The 21306-nt window shown below is 39.4% G+C and overlaps 1 protein-coding gene and 1 long non-coding RNA gene across 4 annotated transcripts in view; one reads left to right on the forward strand and one right to left on the reverse strand.

The window, feature by feature from the left end:
- LOC141906814 (uncharacterized) overlaps positions 1–12394 on the reverse strand; it is a 42327-nt gene extending 29933 nt beyond the window's left edge. For all 3 annotated transcript variants that reach the window (XM_074796206.1, XM_074796205.1, XM_074796207.1), the window contains exons 1-2: positions 11817–12394; positions 7500–7567 (exon numbers count right to left, since the gene is read on the reverse strand). The gene's annotated coding sequence lies outside the window, so the exon portion shown is untranslated. The remainder of the gene's footprint in view (positions 1–7499; positions 7568–11816) is intronic.
- Positions 12395–16760: 4366 nt separating this feature from the next.
- Positions 16761–20106, forward strand: LOC141907508 (uncharacterized). Its single transcript, XR_012619499.1, has 4 exons — positions 16761–17106; positions 17371–17496; positions 17586–17813; positions 19472–20106. It is a non-coding gene; the product is annotated as an uncharacterized LOC141907508 (long non-coding RNA).
- The last annotated feature ends 1200 nt before the right edge of the window (positions 20107–21306 follow it).

Raw genomic sequence — 21306 nt, forward strand, 5'->3', positions numbered from 1 at the left:
TCAAAATGCTGTTGAACCGGGAGCCGAATCGGGAACCGGGAGCCGGCTACTGGTTCAGCTCCCGATTCAAAATGCTTTTGAACCGGGAGCCGAATCGGGAACCGGGAACCGGGAGCCGGCTACTGGTTCAGCTCCCGATTCAAAATGTGAAGCTGGCTACTTATTCGCCAGGTGGCGCTGGTGTACACTGTGCTGTAGTCCAGACATTTCACGTAACTATGTCTACTCTGCTGATAAACAAACTCGACCTCGACCTTGACAAGAAATCGCCAGGTGTGGCGCGAGCCAATCCAGACGTCTAAACACGATTGCGTATGCGACCGCGAGACTCGCGGTCGCTATACGTCAGTAAGCTGCGTCTATTAATAACATAACTTGGTTTAAGAACGTGTGTATTGCTCGGTCGTTTTTCTCGTCACCGAATCGACTTCTTCATATGTTATTCGCCTCTTTAATCATTTAATCAATAAACCATCGATTGTTCCCGAGCTATAGGGTATTGATTAGTCAGCACTGAAAGGGTTAACAAGAGAGAAAGTTTCTAACGAAAGTTATCGAATCCCCAAGACAACAATATCTGCAAGCCCATGAAATTGTAAGATATAAAATAAACATACGCTTTCTGCCTACCGTATAAATCACCCTTCATGCAGGGTAAATCCATTGTCGAAGATGAAAAAACAATCACTTCAATATTCTATTAAACTTAATATTTTCCTATCTATCAAATTCCATAGAAAAAAGACCGGGAACCGGGAGCCGGAACCGATTCGCTATACGTCAGTAAGCTGCGTCTATTAATAACATAACTTGGTTTAAGAACGTGTGTATTGCTCGGTCGTTTTTCTCGTCACCGAATCGACTTCTTCATATGTTATTCGCCTCTTTAATCATTTAATCAATAAACCATCGATTGTTCCCGAGCTATAGGGTATTGATTAGTCAGCACTGAAAGGGTTAACAAGAGAGAAAGTTTCTAACGAAAGTTATCGAATCCCCAAGACAACAATATCTGCAAGCCCATGAAATTGTAAGATATAAAATAAACAGACGCTTTCTGCCTACCGTATAAATCACCCTTCATGCAGGGTAAATCCATTGTCGAAGATGAAAAAACAATCACTTCAATATTCTATTAAACTTAATATTTTCCTATCTATCAAATTCCATAGAAAAAAGACCGGGAACCGGGAGCCGGAACCGATTCGGCTCCCGATTCAAAATCATTTTGAATCGGGAGCCGAATCGGGAACCGGTAGCCGGCTCCCGGTTCCCGGTTCAAAACCATTTTGAATCGGGAGCCGAACCGGGAACCGGGAACCGGTGGCCGGCTCCCGATTCAAAATGTGAAGCTGGTTACTTATTCGATTCGAACAGGATTCTCTATTGCGGACAGGTAAATGTTATGATTGCGTAACTATGGTGTCTGCTCTCAAGTGCTAGCCGTAACCTTGACCACCAGTCGAGACGAGGCCAATCGAGACGTCTAAACACATCGCGCAACCAGGTGTGCTGACCGCGGGCGTTGCCCGGAGCGTTGACCTGCATTTTGACTCGGCAACTCATAATATCTTCTTTCATTCATTGAAGGTTTTGTGAAATAAGCGAAATCCTCGGAAATTTCTTTCCTTTTAAAAACTGCCAGCTGCTGCTACTACGTCATCATTCCGATATGAGTGTATGAAGCTACGAGATAGATTGTACGCGTGACTTGTGATATGTAGTTTTTCCCACAGCCAAATGGGTTAATGCCCTGGGCCCGGTTTAGGTGATAATTCGAATTGAAAGTGCTTTATTCTAGTTAGTGAATTCGATGATTAAATCTATTTCACAAACGCTAATTAGGGAAGAATTTACTAATTAGAAGTATCTACAAATAGAAGTCTAATACCTGGACACAACAAATCACCAGGTGATGGCACGAGCCAATTCAGACGTCTAAACACGATTGCGTAAACATGTCTGCTGATAAGAGCTATAGTTAACCTCTACCTCAACCACCGTAACAAAGTGGAAGCCAATGGAGACGTCTTAACAAACACCACGTGCGTGCCGATGTCTGCAACTCTAGTAAATATTTGATCAGAACAGAATTAGAAAAGAATGGATTTATTTTCACCATTTCACCCAACATTTGAATGCTTGAAGAAGGATAAAATTATTTAAAATTACATGTTCAACTGAATGAATTTTTTTTAATACCTGTTTATTTGTTTAATTTGTTTGCAACGGAAAATTTTCAGTCTTTGGCAATAATGAAAATGTCTGCTGATTGTGAAACACGAAACATTTGGACACATCAATTTATGACTAACCAATTAATGACAAACATTTAAAGGATTAAAACATAATTTCCGTGACCAGTTTAAGAAAATATGTCTGTCATTGATTCTTATGCCCCGCTCGAAATATTTTATTTGGTGAATCCCATTGTGTGTTCCTTGAGGTACCCCATAAAAAGTACGTATTGCAATATCGCTTTGAAATCCTTAATGCTTTGATATTTTGGAAAAACCTTTCAAACCTTCACGGCCGTTAGGCTAAATCTAAATTTCAGTTTATAGCGTAATATTTTCGTCAGTGTGCAATGGCAATCGTTTGAATGGCGAATAAATTCGTATTCAATTCAGATGTCTCTAACGCGTTTGCATAACTATGTCAGATGCTGGCGAGCGGTTACCTCGACCTTGGCCACCAGATAAGGCGAGCTGTCAATCAACACCACGTCTTGCCGAGGTCAGTGGTTTCAAAGTTGCTATGCGCAAGTATACGGTATTCCCCAGTCCATACGTCTTTTCGTATGTCTGGTGATCGAGCGGCAGATAACACTGCTCAATCAGATGGTCTAGACTGTGGCTTCTCTAATATCTGGACACATCCAATCTTAAAAAACCACAATCTGCAAACATTTTCATTATTGCCAAAGTTGCCAAAGACTGAAAATTTTCCGTTGCAAACAAATTAAACAAATTAACAGATATTCATTGAAAAAATTCATTCAGTTGAACATGTAATTGTAAATAATGTTATCCTCCCTCAAGAATTGAAATGTTGGGTGAAATGGTGAAATGGTGATTGTTTTCTAACACATCAATGTATTCAGTTATCGCGACTCACAGGATGATTTGACCGATCGGATGGATTTTATTTGTCAGTTTGCTAATCGACCTAAGTGACACCGCTTGCCCGGTCGTAAGAAACCAGGTGTCCTTTTATTTAAGCATATCAATCGGATTGCCCCGTGCTCTATTAAATATTGTGAATCTAGTTTTCAAAATGATATTAGTTTTCTCTGCATGTCTGCCGAATATTTGTAAACGAAATTTGGCCAGCACATACCATGGAAATATTTATCAATAGAATAATAGAAATGATGTTTTATTCTCTGAAGAACCATGTTGGTGCCGGGACATTTCCTCACAGAGGGAGACATCTTCAGCGAAATGACCAGAACTCAGCGGTCTAGTGGTTAGCGTGCTCGGCTGGCATGCTGGAGTTCGCAGGTTCGAGTCCTGCTAGGGTTAGGGTTACGGTCGGGCTGATGATGTGTTTATATTTAGGGTTTTCTGTTATTTCACAGAAAACCCTATTGATATCCGCGTGATTATTATTAGGGTTTTCTGTTATTTCACAGAAAACCCTATTGATATCCGCGTGATTATTATTATTATTATTTTCTTCCACACTATTTTTACCAAAAGAACATAGGCTTTGTTACCTTACCGCTGTTTCATATACAATCCATATAATATCGTTCAGCTCACTGAGATCTACAAATAGCCCGCGTGTTTTTTCACGAATCATCGTTACAAAAGCGCTGTCGGGCCGTAAACATCGAAAATTTAGCCCCATTCAATGGGGCGACATGTTTTTCGAGTCGTCAATTCATTATTTTGGTTTTATCGCCCGCGACAATTCAATATTTTGGTTTTATCGCCCGCGATAATTCATTAATTTGGTTTTATCGCCCGGGACAATTCAATATTTTGTTTTTATCGCCCGCGACAATTCATTATTTTGGTTTTATCGCCCATGACAATTCAATATTTTGGTTTTATCGCCCGCGATAATTCATTAATTTGGTTTTATCGCCCGGGACAATTCAATATTTTGTTTTTATCGCCCGCGACAATTCATTATTTTGGTTTTATCGCCCGCGACAATTCATTATTTTTGTTTTGTCACCCGTGACAATTCAATATTTTGGTTTTGTCACCCGCGACAATTCATAATTTTGGTTTTGTTGCCCGTGGTTTTGTCGGAACATTAAGTTTTTTGGTCGAACAGTGTGTTAAGGTCGTTTTGGAGTTTACTCGGTCTGGTATATTTTGGATTACTGTGTATGTCATTTGTCAGGAGATTAAACAGAAGACGACTTAGGATACTACCTTGCGTGACTCCACTAGTTAGACCGTCTCATTCCAAGATGAGGCGTTCCGTTGATTTCGGTTACAAGTTTCCGTTCAGAGATAACTGCTGAGCCATTTGGGCGACCTATCATTGATACTGTTTCCTAATAGCCTGTTTAGTAATGGCTGATGTTGAGCCTTATCAAATGCTTTGTTGAAATCCACCGTTGAACAGGATTCTAAGACTGTGCAGAAAACCCATTATCGCTGCTTTGCAGCTATATTTCAGTTTGTTATGATTTTATATGTTATACTTAATCCAATGCCTAATTCTAATAATTATTCATATTTTGGCCAGGGTTATTAAGTACCAAATCTGAATTGTCACATCTACATGAACACCCATCAAATAACTGTGACGTGTTCCCCCCCCCCCAAAAAAAAACTCCAACCAAGATTACGCTGGTTGAGTGCATAGAAACCACAGGGTTCCAGGTGTGTAATGATGAGAAGCTGTAAATGTAGCGTGACCAGAGCGCTTCTGTTAAACATCAATCTACAAGCGCGTAGATGAACTGAGAATACTGCCTCCCGAGCGCAAACAAATTAATTGATTGTTCCCAGTCATAAAACGCTTTTAGTGCACGAGCAATGCAACCCCCAGTGATAGGAGAATGAATGCAACGTAAGTCACTCAAGCCGCCTGTATCCGCCATGGCACTTTTTTCGTATGCTGCGTAAAATGGTTATGGTGGGATTCGAACCCAATAGCTTGTGATAAACTAGACACCTAAGTAATCGAAATACCGCACAGAAATCAACATCCTCCTATTTCAATTTCCGGAATATTATTTCAGAATTAATTTCTAGTATATTATCAATCAGTGATTATGACAGATGTGAGCGTTCACTTTAAATGTAAGTAAGTTTGGACGAATTTTGGTGGCCTATCTCAGATGAAAGCCTTGACTATTTACTACAAAATAACACGAACTTGTAATGCATTGAAACAAACGGCAAATGAGCTATTCCGTTATATCTATCGCGATGCCCCGATGCCGATGGCCGCCCGAAGATTGATGTCTTGTTGGTTGGATTTTACTAGGGCTCAGTATTGTCCCTTGCGGTAAATGAGCGGTTAATTGGTCGGTAATTAGATGGTAATTAAGTGGTAAATTGTCTATTTGATATCGTCGGTTGTTTAGCGGTTAAATAACCACTAAACAACCTACGATATCAAACAATATCCGGCTAATTACCGACGTATAGGATTGACGACGATTTTCCGACGACGAACTTCCGACAGAAATGAGATAGGGGCAAAATCGTCGGATTTTATTACCATGGTAGCAACAATACACGTAGTTTATATAATGACGTTCAAATTCCATTTCTAATCACGATTTTCGACTACCTCCACATTTCTTAACCCCGAGATATTTCAAATTGATTGATTGATCGATTGACTTCTGAACGTGAACAAATGATTTTCCATCCTTATAATTCCATTGAAAAATTCCACATGTTCAGATATTTTTTATATAAGGTTTATGAATGATTGATATTTTGAAATGTTAGTATTATAGCATTTTTATTTTATAGCAAGTGTGCATTGATTCATTGCATATTTCATTGCGATAACATCTCAAACAACAATTGTCCAGTACATCGTTACCTCAGGCTAGTAGCATATTCACACAATACAGATGTCGGATTGTGGTTTTTGAGTATAACAGATTCCATTGAAATTGGTTTAAGTCGTATGTGTAACTGGGGTAGCTCGTTTGCGCTGTGATTTTCATTACACACAGTCAATGGAGTTGATACCCTGGGGAAAACGAAATCGACAAGAAAGAATATGGTCTTGCTGACATGGTTCTACCAGGGAAGTGTGATGACACATCACACTTCCCTGGTTCTACTGAGTACTTTTGTGCCTATGTTTCGTAGAATAATTGGAACACTGAACTTATTACTTTTGCTAGAGCAAATAACATGTTTTGCCGACTGTGACGAACTGCTGCAGACATCAACAAAACAAATCAGAATTATAATTCGACAGAGACGTGTTCACATTTAGGTTGTTAAATAAATGGAGCTGACGGTGATGGGTCACAGTTGTATTTCCCACAAATGGCAATACATTTCAAACCGACCAATAACTTTCATTAACGACATAACGTAACGACACATCTGAATTTCTTCCGGAAAGCAAAGTAAAATTAGGTGACAATTGGAACTATTTAATTTCGCGCATTGAAACATACATACGCTTTAAGCGGCGTGATCAGTACGCACAATAGGGAGCATTTATTGATTGCTAGAAAAGCGATAAACTTGTCGTGTTGTATTGCTATAATACTTAACACTGCATTTTCACATTTGTGATCATACGTACTAATTTCCCCTGGAGCGGTGCCCCGGCAACAGTGCGTCAGCAACAGGTGGGATTCTCACGCGTATCTCATTGAGCGGTGATGAGTGATAACAGATATCAATTTCTTCACACGGTCAGCTTTTCCGATATCAAAATAGTAGGTCAGCATCATTGCTTGGTGACGTAGCTACGATAGTCCCAGTTGATCGTGTCATCACGTCTGGCGCAACCTCGGAAATCCTCTCGATGACAGACACTGTCCAATAACCATCGGATCGCCTCTCTGGCGCCATACTTGCGTGGGTTTGATTGCAGCCCACCGAAACTCTTGCTTCAGCGTCTCAAACGTTTTTTCTTTTGGCCACATGGCCAATGAATTGTACTTTTCGTGATTGATAAACGCAATGCTTATTTCGCAAAGGAATGATTTCTTATAAATGCGTCGTTCATTTACTCTTCACTTTGTTTACACAGTTCACCAAACTCACTGTTGCTTTTTTCACGGTATGTCGGTGATAAACCTAAGCACGTATGCGCTCTCTAGCGTATACAATTGATATATACGTATCCAATTGATAGTCATAATTTGTTCCCTCTTATATATCACGGCTATATGATGCACCCACTAACATGTATGTTTATCATATCATATACGATGGCACCAACAATACTTTAGAAATCATTAATTTAAAAAATCTTAAATACCCCTTTTAAATGAATAGAAACTGAGTAAACAGTAAGCTTTCAACAGAGATGACGCCAGGAACACGTACCTGCACACATCTAGATACAGTGAGCACCTGCTCAAACTGCCGATTTATAAGTGTATTTCAGGAAATGACTGAAATGATAATCAGTAGCATATTATAACTTGTGAACATATTACTTCATAGAAAAAGTATGACATGATATTCTATTAATTGTACATGTGCCCTTTAAGCAAGTAGAATCAACATCGCGGATTGAATCCTTCATTGTAAAGGAGACATGCTGAAACTTCACTATCATTAAGTTCCAAACTTTTTCTTTTTTCATTCCAGAAATTATATAACTATGCCTTTAAAATTCCAATAAATCGACCCTCTAAACCTTCGACCTTCATTATATATGACTCATCAACGATATTCGAGATATATCAAAAATTTTGAAATTATGTACTTTTACAAAGGAATTCCGTTGGTAGTAATAAGTTGGAAAACTGTTCCGATTCGACTTTTTTTACTAAAACACCCTAAATCGATTCGGCGCTATGGTTTAAGTTACAGCGCATCATCAAATACATCGAAAAACCAACCGATGACCTCTCGTAACATCTCTATTCATGGCCGTCGGAACAGGGGCGGCAGGGGCGGCCAAAGCCGCCCCACTTTTTTGCTTAACAAAATATTTTTCAAAAGCACGCTGAACCGCGTAGCAGCTCGTCGTTCTCTGTACTAAGTGGTTGGCTCACCGCTTCTCGTGCTTCTGTGAGTGAGACCGTGAAATGGCCCCAAAACGCATCTCCGGCGATTGAATTTTCAAAATTTTTCTAGGGGAGGGCCCCTAAACCCCCTTCAGAAATAAGCCTCGCCACTTAAAAATTCCTTCCGACGGCTCTGCTATTACCTTTTGACATTTCATTCGTTCCAGGTTTTCTATTCTCACATGGCGCGAGTATACGATATTCCTCAGTCCAGACGTATTTACGTAACCATGTCTCGCCTGAGATAAGCGATAGCTAACCTGACCTCGGTCACTAGGCTAATCGAGACGTCTGCGTGTGCAGATTTCAGTAGTTTCACAGTTGCTATGCAACCACAGTAACCATTGGATTAGAATACATATGAATATATTTACCTACACTACAACCCTTTCTTCCAAATTATCCACATGTTTTCGTTTTCTAGTGTGTTATAATATTTACGGAAAATATAATACTCAACAAAAAAGGCGACTATAGGTATGTATGTATATATAGGTGATTCAGACGGTGGGCGGACGTCTCGATCGAACGCCTGTTCATTTGACGATGTCACAATTTTGATCTTGTTGATCGCATTTTCACCAGAGTCGGGTTTCGGGTTTCACGAAGGGGAATTTAAGCTCCCCCTAATTCCGGTGTGCATAATTAGCGACGGGGCTGGTCATTTTATTAATGATAGTTTTTTCATCGTATAGGAATAATGCAATAATTAATTTGGAATTAACTTCGGAGATAATTACAATTAATTACTTTTCCCTAATTAGCGTTTGTGAAAGAGATTTAATCATCGAATTCACTAACTAGAATAAAGCACTTTCAATTCGAATTATCACCTAAACCGGGCCCAGGGCATTAACCCATTTGGCTGTGGGAAAAACTACATATCACAAGTCACGCGTACAATCTATCTCGTAGCTTCATACACTCATATCGGAATGATGACGTAGTAGCAGCAGCTGGCAGTTTTTAAAAGGAAAGAAATTTCCGAGGATTTCACTTATTTCACAAAACCTTCAATGAATAAAAGAAGATATTATGAGTTGCTGAGTCAAAGTGCAGGTCAACGCTCCGGGCAACGCTCGCGGTCAGCACACCTGGTTGCGCGATGTGTTTAGACGTCTCGATTAGCCTCGTCTCGACTGGTGGTCAAGGTTGCGGCTAGCACTTGAGAGCAGACACCATAGTTACGCAATCATATCATTTACCTGTCCGCAATAGAGTCGAATCGAATATACCAGCGCCACCTGGCGAATAAGTAGCCAGCTTCACATTTTGAATTGGGAGCCGGGAACCGGGAGCCGGCTACCGGTTCCCGGTTCCCGATTCGGCTCCCGATTGAAAATGATTTTCAAATATGTTGACAATATTTCAATACACATTTCAATAGCCAACTTCATATCGCTGACAAAGGTAAACCAATTAACTAACCCGTATTAAGCATTTTCCATTAGAATTATCACCTAAACCGGGCCCAGGGCAGAAGAACTAGTAACATATAACAAATCATGCAGTACATCTTTCTCGTATCAGACCGATGATGCTCACATCGCAGTATTCTCCACTATTACATTCCCCAGAATTGACGTCATCCGCGTCTCTGTAGGCAGACAAAATGAAATTAGGTCACCGGCGTCTCTGTAGTCAACGAGCAACAGCTGACGCTCACATCGCGCAAATGTTTGTTTTCATCATCGCGCGCAGTGACGTCACGCGGAAAGTCCAAACTTAATGGTAGAAAAGTCTACCTAAACTTTATCGTATCGGCACGAAATCTATTCGTTAACACAGATCAGACCATCCTCTTTCAATCCATACCACTCAACGCGTAATCGAAGCCACACGAACGGAGATTACGCGCTACAAAGTTAATACGCTATGGCTTAGCCGCTTATAGTATAGAATATAGTTGTATATAACTGTGTATATTGAAGTCACGCGCGTGCTGTTAATTCAGACGTCTCGATTAGCCTGGTGGCCGAGGTCAGGTTGCACTCATCAGACATAGTTACGTAATTATGTTTACCTGCTGTCCGCAATAGAGTCGAATCGAATAAGTAGCCAGCTTCACATTTTGAATCGGGAGCTGAACCAGTAGCCGGCTCCCGGTTCCCGGTTCCCGATTCGGCTCCCGATTCAAAATGTTTTTGAATCGGTAGCTGAACCAGTAGCCGGCTCCCGGTTCCCGGTTCCCGGTTCGGCTCCCGATTCAAAATGGTTTTGAACCGGGAACCAGTAGCCGGTTCCCGGTTCCCGATTCGGCTCCCGATTCAAAATGATTTTGAATCGGGAGGAAATCGTCACACGCGTGGTGTTAATTCAGACGTCTCGATTAGCCTGGTGGCCGAGGTCAAGGTTGCACTCATTTCAGCAGACATAGTTACGTAATTATGTTTACCTGCTGTCCGCAATAGAGTCGAATCGAATAAGTAGCCAGCTTAACATTTTGCAATTGAGACGTCTAAACAACCATTTTATCTCTGCGCCAATGTTAGTGGTCTCACTGTTTTACCATGCAGCCGTGGTAACTATTGGATAAGAATTTTGTGTGCGATCTCATTTCAAGCTATTTTCGGTTTAGGGATGAAAAAAATGTTCTTTTATGTTTTCTATGGAATTTGATAGATAGGAAAATATTAAGTTTAATAGAATATTGAAGTGATTGTTTTTTCATCTTCGACAATGGATTTACCCTGCATGAAGGGTGATTTATACGGCGGGCAGAAAGCGTCTGTTTATTTTATATCTTACAATTTCATGGGCTTGCAGATATTGTTTTCTTGGGGATTCGATAACTTTCGTTAGAAACTTTCTCTCTTCTTAACCCTTTCAGTGCTGACTAATCAATACCCTATAGCTCGGGAACAATCGATGGTTTATTGATTAAATGATTAAAGAGGCGATCAAAATATGAAGAAGTCGATTGGTGACGAGAAAAACGACCGAGCAATACGCACGTTCTTAAACCAAGTTATGTTATTAATAGACGCAGCTTACTGACGTATTGCGACCGCGAGTCTCGCGGTCGCATACGCAATCGTGTTTAGACGTCTGGATTGGCTCGCGCCACACCTGGCGATTTCTTGTCAAGGTCGAGGTCGAGTTTGTTTATCAGCAGAGTAGACATAGTTACGTGAAATGTCTGGACTACAGCACAGTGTACACCAGCGCCACCTGGCGAATAAGTAGCCAGCTTCACATTTTGAATCGGGAGCTGAACCAGTAGCCGGCTCCCGGTTCCCGGTTCCCGATTCGGCTCCCGGTTCAAAAGCATTTTGAATCGGGAGCTGAACCAGTAGCCGGCTCCCGGTTCCCGATTCGGCTCCCGGTTCAACAGCATTTTGAATCGGGAGCTGAACCAGTAGCCGGCTCCCGGTTCCCGATTCGGCTCCCGGTTCAACAGCATTTTGAATCGGGAGCCGAATAAGGAACCGGGAACCGGGAGCCAGTTTCACAGGGGTAACAAATAATCATTAGCCGTCATTTTAGATTAAATACCTAATCTATAAAAATTGACTCTCAGTACCAAATGTACGTGTTACATAAAGGTCTGATTTCTCAGCTAAGCCTAGGTACACATTTATGCCAAAACATATATAAGATTTAACTATGAAAAATGGATGTAACTCACCTGAAAATTCAAACGATTGAATTTATGTGTTAATACCAGTTTATTTTACGTCTTAATCAGTTGGATAGCAGGCACAGAGTGATCAAATCTGTGCTGCCAAAAACCAAGTTGATTAAGACACTCCCATCAAGAAATTATTGACCAAAACTTCTAGCGATTGGTTCATCCAAAATTTATTAAGACACTAATTATTTAACATGTTAAGACACTAATTACCTGATGAGAGCTAAACTAGTTGCGAGGGCAGGTGAGTTGAGAGTTGTTTATATTGCTATTACATCACTTATTCAAAAATAGTGCCAGTTCGCTAGGTAGACAAAATACTCAATAAACAAGACAGCCTACTTGAGCTGCCAAAACTGTATCCGGGTAAAAGTGACAAACAAACATAAGTAAACATAAAAACACAATCCGCAGTTCCAGATAAAAATACTCCTTGCTAAAAGTGTATGTGACTATAGCCATGGATGACCGTGACCGACCCAATGGTACTACGAGAAAGTTATTGCCTGATGTTGATGGTCTAAGTCGCCGCGAACCCTCAGCAACCTGACAGCGAAGAAACTGATGCAAACTAATTTTCGTTTGATTCTACCTGATAATAAAAATTAAAATAGTGACGGATTATATCTAACTCTAAAAGCGATGACAAAGATCTTTTTTCGAATTATCTCTTTCAAAAAATGATGTAATTATTACGAGTCATTATTGTCCAAGTTACGATAAGTGAATGTTAGGCATTATTGTTGAATTCCGTAGAAAATAAAAAGCCATCACCTGCATAACTTTTGAATTTATCTGAAGCGTTTGAACCCCTTACTTTCTCTTTTAATCTTTACAAACGTGAGATTATTATGTTAAATGTATATGTGGCATCTCGTAATTCAATATTGAACGAAATCATCCATCACATTTCCGTTGATGCTATCAATACTGAACTGTTGGTCCATGGCTCCAGCCTCAAACCATTAGCTTTAAATGTAATCATTTAAACCACGGTCCAAAATTTGTATATTACTCAAAACGGTTAGAATAAGACATATAGATCATATCACACCTTAACAACCATGACATCGAGGGAATAATTTATTTGTTTGTTTATTCATTCATGTATTTATCTATTCTTTTACTCTTTAAAATAGGCTTAATTGTAAACTGATTACTCACCTCATCATCTCACCATACATCTCCCTTATCGAAAATTACCACCAAAATAAAAATTAATTTTCAATCAGTACATCCTATGAGTTTCATGCTCCTTATATGTAACTTACCGATGTATCTTTAGGTAATGTTTCAGGAATAGATAAATTTCATCGTTATTGCAAATCATTTGTAGAACGAATCGATTTCTGTGCTCCAAAGTAAAATGTACTTGGTTGATCCGACTGGACGCGTGGTCCTTCGGTATTTCTTCTGCTCCACTTGTCGAACATACGTTACCCCCGAAATTATCATCCCCTCAATCCATACCGTGCCTGTTGTGTGTCAGCGAGCGGGAATAATGTGAGAGAGTGTCTGGATGACCAAGTAACAGGCAATTTGCTTCATTGGCCCCCTCAATTGATATTATAACATTTCATATTGTTCGTGTACAAACACGTGTAACTGTGTCGAAGATGAGTTGCACTTCATCTTAACGTGTAGTAAATTCAACAAGGAAGAAATTTAATTTGGTAAGTGTTGGTGTAAATAATGTAAATATTATTTTTAATGATATAGGTTGTCAAGCGGAATTGGTAAATTCCGGAATTCTTTGTAATTCTGGTATATTGTATATATGTATATATTGTTTTCCTTTTCTTCTGTTTCGCTGTCCATTGACGATCATGTCATTTAATATGATGAATAAACCAACTAACCAACTAAATTCTGAATGTACATCCACTGTATAGTTTTTGAATCGTGTTAAACTTCTTTGTAAATAAAGATCTGAGTTATAAGTGCTTATAAGTGAGTTATTGAGCTTTTACATTTCGAGCCTCGGGACGTTTGGTCCTCTAGTTTTCATAATTGGAATGATAGTGAATTTGATACAGAGGAGAGAATTGATGAATTATCTATTATTGTAACAGGTTAAAGTTCTCCGAGTTAAAATCCCCCCAAATTTGATTTCACGGCTAGATATGATAAAATACATGTACTCAATATTCTTATCTTGAAAAACAGAAAATACTTCAAATTTCAGAAATTTCAAATTTTCGGTGCTGTATTTCACAATATACACCTTGGATAATCTGTGACTTTTAACAAGCGACATGCATACAAAATGATATCATCGTAGTTTTGAAAATTTCTATGAAGAAATCTAGATTTGAAGTGATAGTAGAATATCCATGTACCCTGAATATTATTGTAAAAAGTTTTATTTAGGTTTTATACCTGAGTTTGATAGAAAACCGAACGTGGGGGAATTTTTACTAGGGGGATTTTTAGCTGGGGAACTTTTACCGAGTGGGATTTTTACCGGGGGATATTTACCTACATTCATTCTACAAGACAGAAACTGCTACCAACTCGAGGATTTGTGTTCAACATACGTCTAATGTCTATTTCAACTTGACTTGGGAGCATAACAAGTGGCCTAGCTCAGTTAGTTTTGGTGTTACATACCTGATAAAAGTCTTAAAAGTCGAAACCAGTTCACATTGCGTCTAGGGGATACATTGTCCTTTTTGAATGCAATAATCAATGAATACTTCGGTTTGAATAGCATCAGTTCTGAGGATTAAACCATTCACAGGGGCCTATATCGTGTTCACACTAGCTAGATTTCATCATGGACGAAGGGACGTTAAACGTGGCGTGAGGATCCAGAGGATCCAGCCGTCTAAGAGTCCATGATTTCATTAGGGATTTGCGATGTTGAGAAGTGACGCTACGGCGCAGGTTTGCCGGACTTATATACAATAACTCTACAACTTGCTACAGGATTTTCACGCGATTCGAATTTTCGCTCAGGTACCTAGAAAAAACCTTTATTCCACCATAAGATCGTCCTGTCGACATAATTTCAGTTGTAATATACAACTTCTCCTTTGTTTTTAATGTATTGAATTTGTCATTTTTTAGGCCATTCCTCAATTACTCACCAGGCCCTGATTGCTGCATAGAGTACTGCAGACCATCCTCACTTGAACCTGAACTTGAACCCAGAACCTGATTTCCGTCAATGCGCGTGCTGCTGATTAAACTAATCTGGCCCGATAGAACTAAATGCTGCAGCCTGGATTGCACATCTTCATAAGGAGAAGACAACTTATCGAAATTGTCAAGGAAACTGCACTCATAAATTGGTGAGTAGATATTTTGGCAACCATCTCCGCCATCATCACACTAAACCTTTTGAGCCAGTCAGTCCAAAGATTTCCGTTTGAGTTAGTAATTCGAATTTATTGATTTTCTATTGATATTGTTTTAAGATATATCTGCGATAATTGATAATTATCATATTTTCTCATGATCATTTATGATTATCATCATTATTACTGATCACATTAAATGTCATCAATCACGGAACACAACTTATTGGTAGTAATCATTCTATGTTGAAATATATCTCGCTTCTTAATTTACATCAGCATTTTTGAATAGTGATGAACACGCTCGTATTGCTGTGAAAATCTGTTTCTTCATTTTTTGTATAGTCTAAAAATGAAAGATATGAGTTCCAGTCGAATAATCAGACAGTCAATATACTTGGACTTGCATAAGGGCAGTTTGAATCTTTAAATCATGTATTATCTAAATTACCAATATCTTGTCATAAAAGATAACGATCATGAGTACATTTGGAATTTTACAAAATCGTATAATAGATAATATTCTTCAACCTATATCTATGTTTTTGACATTTGAACGAACGGAAATACCTTTGTTCAGTGCATGAAAAAAAGACGTATGTCTGGTTGAGCAAACCACAATATCAATCGAAGATAACATCCTGACATCCGGAATAAAACAATAGCTATTTGTTTTTATTGATATGGAGGGTTTTTGCTTAATCATATTATTTACTATATTGAAGACTGAAAATAATCTCAAACCATTTATAACATATGTATGGGTTCCTAGTGTCCATGCAATTGGCCACATACAACCATACCACCACGTTTCTAGAATTATTTGCGACGTTTATCATCTTTATCCTGTCAAACCTTTGGATTTTTATGGTTCAAGGGCTTTAAGTTTTCGGATGAATTGGGACCTGTGTTAGTATTTATCACCATTGTTTGAATTTGAGCAACGCAGTCAAATCGAAGCAATTGTCAAAGCAATTTACTTTTGAATTAGTCGTTTTCTGTGATATTCAATTGTCACTATCAAGTGCACGTGTCCTTGTGGAGAGAGTACCTTCGGGTATCGTTATGAGCTAGAAATTGCGCGATTTGTTTCGACAAAACGTCAAATTCCATGACATCATTAAAAAAATAAGCATGTGAGAAAGTACTTCAATATCATCTAATATCATCATTCATTTTATGCTAAAATGATATGATACCGGCCGATTATGAGAAACGGGTTACTTTTGTAAACTGCAATAAGATTTGTAATCAAGTTAATTTCCATAACTACCGGGTGAACTTTTGAGCTCAGCAAAAATGAGAAACAAGGTATCAATGTTTTGTCTACTGGTAGCATGTCCAAGGAAACGTGATACTTGCACATCATGATATTCATCCAAAGCATCGATAGTTATAAATACAAAAGTTGCAAATATATTTTCTGAAAAAATGTTTGGAATATTCGAATGTCCTTTTTGTTAGAATACCATGTTGTACCGTTATCAGCTTATGAAAGTCCGCGCATTTTGATTCTGGATCTTCTCAAATTGCATGATTCAATTTATATACATGTAGTACCAATACCAATTCATGTTACGTGTCCATTAGTTTAAGGACCTAATGAATCACCACTCCAATGACGTATACGAAATATACTAAAGCTGATATCAATCAGACTGTGGTTGTTCGGTGTTAAGAGCGGTCCGCGTCGCTATTAATTCAATCTTTAAACATAACGTATTTGTTGTGCTACAGAAGTCGATACTTGAAAAAAAAACATCTCTATGATCATGACTTGCTAGTGGGTGCGCTTTTACGGCGACGATTCCTCACCCGAGTCCAGCATGACGTATAGCGCCAGTGTCCGCCGAACTGCCGCGATGATTAAACATAGGCTATCAACACGAAAAGAGTTAAAGATTTTTTCTATGGCATTAGAGAGGTGGCTAGCCACCCTATTCAACCAAATGTTCTAGGAATGAATTTCAATTTGTTACAATTTTTCAGTGAGTAATAACGACTTGGTTTGAAGACGCGTTCGAAAAGTAGATTATTATTGCATTGATAAATCTATTCGTTTAGAAGGAATAAATGATGTATGAGGTTTGATTTGTTGCACAAATATGTTTTGCTCGCATGCCATCGAAATGATTATCCGGGTTGCTCCCCCTTCCTAGGGGTGTCACTCACGCATCAAACCTTAACTATAAATATTGTTTGTTAAAGTCAGAATTTCTTTTTGTGTATTGAATTACTGTTTTCTTTTTCAGATCAGCTATTCCTCACTTCCCATCATCAGCACCTGATTGCTGCCAATACCACGGGGCTGACTGAACCAACGCTGCTTGAGAACATAAGAACTAATCCTTGTTGCTCCACGCGGGTATGAATCGGTGGTGAGTAGATTTGTTTTTAACAGAAAATGTCATGTATCAAAATTAAATCATAAGTTTTAATGGTGAGCGTCGCAATTCTATTTTTCTAGATGAGCCTTTCTACCTCCTCGTTACTACAGCAACTACAGCTCATTGGGCTTTAACCCTTCCCAACATCTCCACTCAAGACCTAATTGCTGCCTAAACCAGCCTGGCCCAAACATACAATCCTCATGACGTAATTGCTGTTGGGATGTGAGAACTGTAGCCTGGATGTTACATCGCCCGAAGAAAAGTTAACTGATCGAAAAAATCCGTGCAGCTTCGCTGATGAATTGGTGAGTAGACATTTTAACTGTTTGTTGTATCGGAAGTTAGGTCGGGTCGTTACAGCAAACTCAGATACAGTTAGTTCCTTACACTCCTCTTAACTCGAATTAACTTGTGACCAATTTGTGTTTGAGTTTAGGTGATGATTCAAGTTTTTCGAATGAAGCTGATATTCTATTGTTGAAATTATTATGAAGTTAGGTCGGGTTTAATCTTATCAAACAGACTTTCGTCACAAAGATGCAGCGGAATTTCTCTAAACTCGAATCGTTTTGTAACCAGTGATGTATAGTGGGAGTTACGGTGATCATTCTAATCACTCCCGTATTCAAGAAGTATTTTTTGTTTCAATGGTTTTAAAGATCTAATATTTGTAAACAAGTAGATAACGATGATGAGACTCGAAAGCATTTGCCATAAGTGGAGTGTCAAAATGTTGGGCAATTTGTCAGATAAAGAAACCTTTGATCTATTCGATAAACTTAATGACGAAATATTATCAGTAAAACCGACTTTTTATCAACCGGTTCATTTGTCCAGGACATTCATACAGTATTTTTAGAATAGTCGAGTTAGGGCTTTTGACTGTGGTCACATATCTTAAGTTTAAAAATTTGTTTAGAAAAATCAGTCTCCCTTGTCTCGCGAAAGTGCGCTGATAAGATATATCGGTTTTTGTAATTACACAATATTATTTCTGATCGATTCGAATTGTATTGCAAAATTTAGACAGTCCCGCGTGCACACTGTCCCGGTTGAATACATATCGTCCCGCTCAACACCGTCCCGGTTGAATACACACAGTCCTGGTTGAATACACACCGCCCCGGTTGAATACACGCCGTCCCAGTTGAATACACGCCGTCCCGGTTGAATACACGCCGCCCCGGTTGAATACACGCCGTCCCGGTTGAATACACGCCGTCCCGGTTGAATACACGCCGTCCCGGTTGAATACACGCCGTCCCGGTTGAATGCACGCCGTCCCGGTTGAATACACACAGTCCCGGTTGAATACACACCGCCCCGGTTGAATACACGCCGTCCCGGTTGAATACACGCCGTCCCGGTTGAATACACGCCGCCCCGGTTGAATACACGCCGTCCCGGTTCAATACACGCCGTCCCGGTTGAATACACGCCGTCCCGGTTCAATACACGCCGTCCCGGTTGAATACACACCGTCCCGGTTGAATACACTCCGTCCCGGTTGAATACACACATTCCCGGTTGAATACACACCGTCCCGGTTGAATACACACCGTCCCGGTTGAATACACGCCGCCCCGGTTCAATACACGCCGTCCCGGTTGAATACACTCCGTCCCGGTTGAATACACTCCGTCCCGGTTGAATACACACAGTCCCGGTTGAATACACGCCGTCCCGGTTGAATACACGCCGTCCCGGTTGAATACACGCCGTCCCGGTTGAATACACACCGCCCCGGTTGAATACACGCCGTCCCGGTTCAATACACGCCGTCCCGGTTGAATACACACCGACCCGCCTGAATACACACCGACCCGGTTGAATACACACCGTCCCGCCTGAATACACGCCGTCCCGGTTGAATACACACCGTCCCGCCTGAATACACACCGTCCCGCCTGAATAGACGCCGTAATTTCTAATAGACACTGTATAATTTTATTCTTTATTTCAGATAAACGAAGGGAAGAGGTGGAGATGCTTGATCAGAACGAGGTGGTCAGCTCACCGAACGCAAAGAACAACTGAAATGGAGCACTCCGTATCAGACAAACATTAAAAGAAGTGTAATTTCATTAGTTAACACCTTCAATATACAATGAATCTTCATTCTTATCTAATCTTATGTTTGTGGATTGTTTCTTTTGGGCCAATGTTGGTCAGCAAAAGAATGATCAACAAATCCAATTCTGAGACAAGTATTTGGCGTTTTCTTAGGGGAACGTTCTACTAATACCGTTGTTCCCCAAGTAGTGATTCCAACCATCATGATTGCATAATCTGGAGATGTGCACGGTTTTGTAAATACGAGCCCGTGAGAAATTCAAGTATTACTTAAATCCAAGACAAATCCTAAAAAATTCTCTTCCCAAGATTGAAATTATTCCAGGAAATTTGATTTGATATTTGGCCGAGATATTACGCCCAATGATAGCATTCTCAATGGCATTTCACGAATTTGATAATGAAATTGTAATGATGTAATGACATCACTAATTGTTCTAAGAAAATGTTGGCGTCAAGTAAGAAGCATTGTGACATTAATAAAGATTGTGCAATGTAGTACTTTGTCGATCATATATTGTAGACCGCAGTTTGTACTTGATGTACAATAAACTTTAAGTAAATTACTATCAATGTTGTCTATATCAATTTCTTGTGGATATCATGAATTGATAATACGAGCTGGGCCAATCAGATTCGAACGTTGTCATCTTCAAAGTATGGATTATAAAGCAGGCTTGAATGGGGTTCGAACCTAATTTTGCGTATCGATGATGATGAGCAAATTAGAGGAACATTTCCCCAACCTGATAAGGATTTAGACAGACCGCTATCATAGCTACAGCGGCCGGTATAATAGTAGCCACTATATTCAAAACGTTTATGAATTTATGCATGTGTCAGTCTGCAGCGTGGGCTGTGCGAACCCAATCGTCGTAATTCGAATCTGGATCCCGGCCAAACTTAAACTCAAGTAGATGACTAAGATCACCAGGCCTCAGGTATTCTATCGGTAGACTTGATAAGAATTGTCAAGTAGATATCACACTTGAAGAGAGATTCGGACTGATACCTACATTACAATTCATTTTTGAACCTTAATTACCACCAAAAAAACTAATGAGTTTGACTATTTCGCATGCCTGAAAAAAGCTTCACCTATTCGAATTCATCTACCTACAAGAAACGACATTTTTCAAACTCGGCATAAGCAGAGATTGAAGTCCTTTAATAGCACCAGCAGCAGATGAGGAGCGTCCTTACAATTTCCAAGCTTTACAACTCAATACATGTAATATTTTAGTTATAAATGAAGATGGCACCATCATTTCATTGTACCCTACTGATTTTCTGTTTTTGACAATTGTTTAAGAATGGTTCTCGCAGAATTGACAAAATGATATCCTAATAAACAAACGTGACACAAAATAAATTGAACTTAATTCAAAATCTCAATAACTCTATTCGGAATTTATGAACGATTTCAGCCGTGTACAGAAGCCCACAACAGAATCACGCAGGAACCAACACAAACGAGGTTTATTTCATTTCATAATCGGTTTATTTTATATAGATTGCACATAAATACGACTTGAGTGTCATAACCCATCTGATAATAACTTGAACGATATGATCGTAATACGCAGCTTGATTGAAAGGTCAAAAGTGAACGAGGCGGCATATAAAAAACCCAGTCAAAATCTTTCCTTAACATGGAATGGCTCCAGTAAAAGATAATTGCACATAAATACGTCATGACTCATCTGATAATGACTGAGGTTTGCC

Source organism: Tubulanus polymorphus, chromosome 6, assembly GCF_964204645.1.
Source record: "Tubulanus polymorphus chromosome 6, tnTubPoly1.2, whole genome shotgun sequence".
NCBI classification, from domain to species: domain Eukaryota; kingdom Metazoa; phylum Nemertea; class Palaeonemertea; order Tubulaniformes; family Tubulanidae; genus Tubulanus; species Tubulanus polymorphus.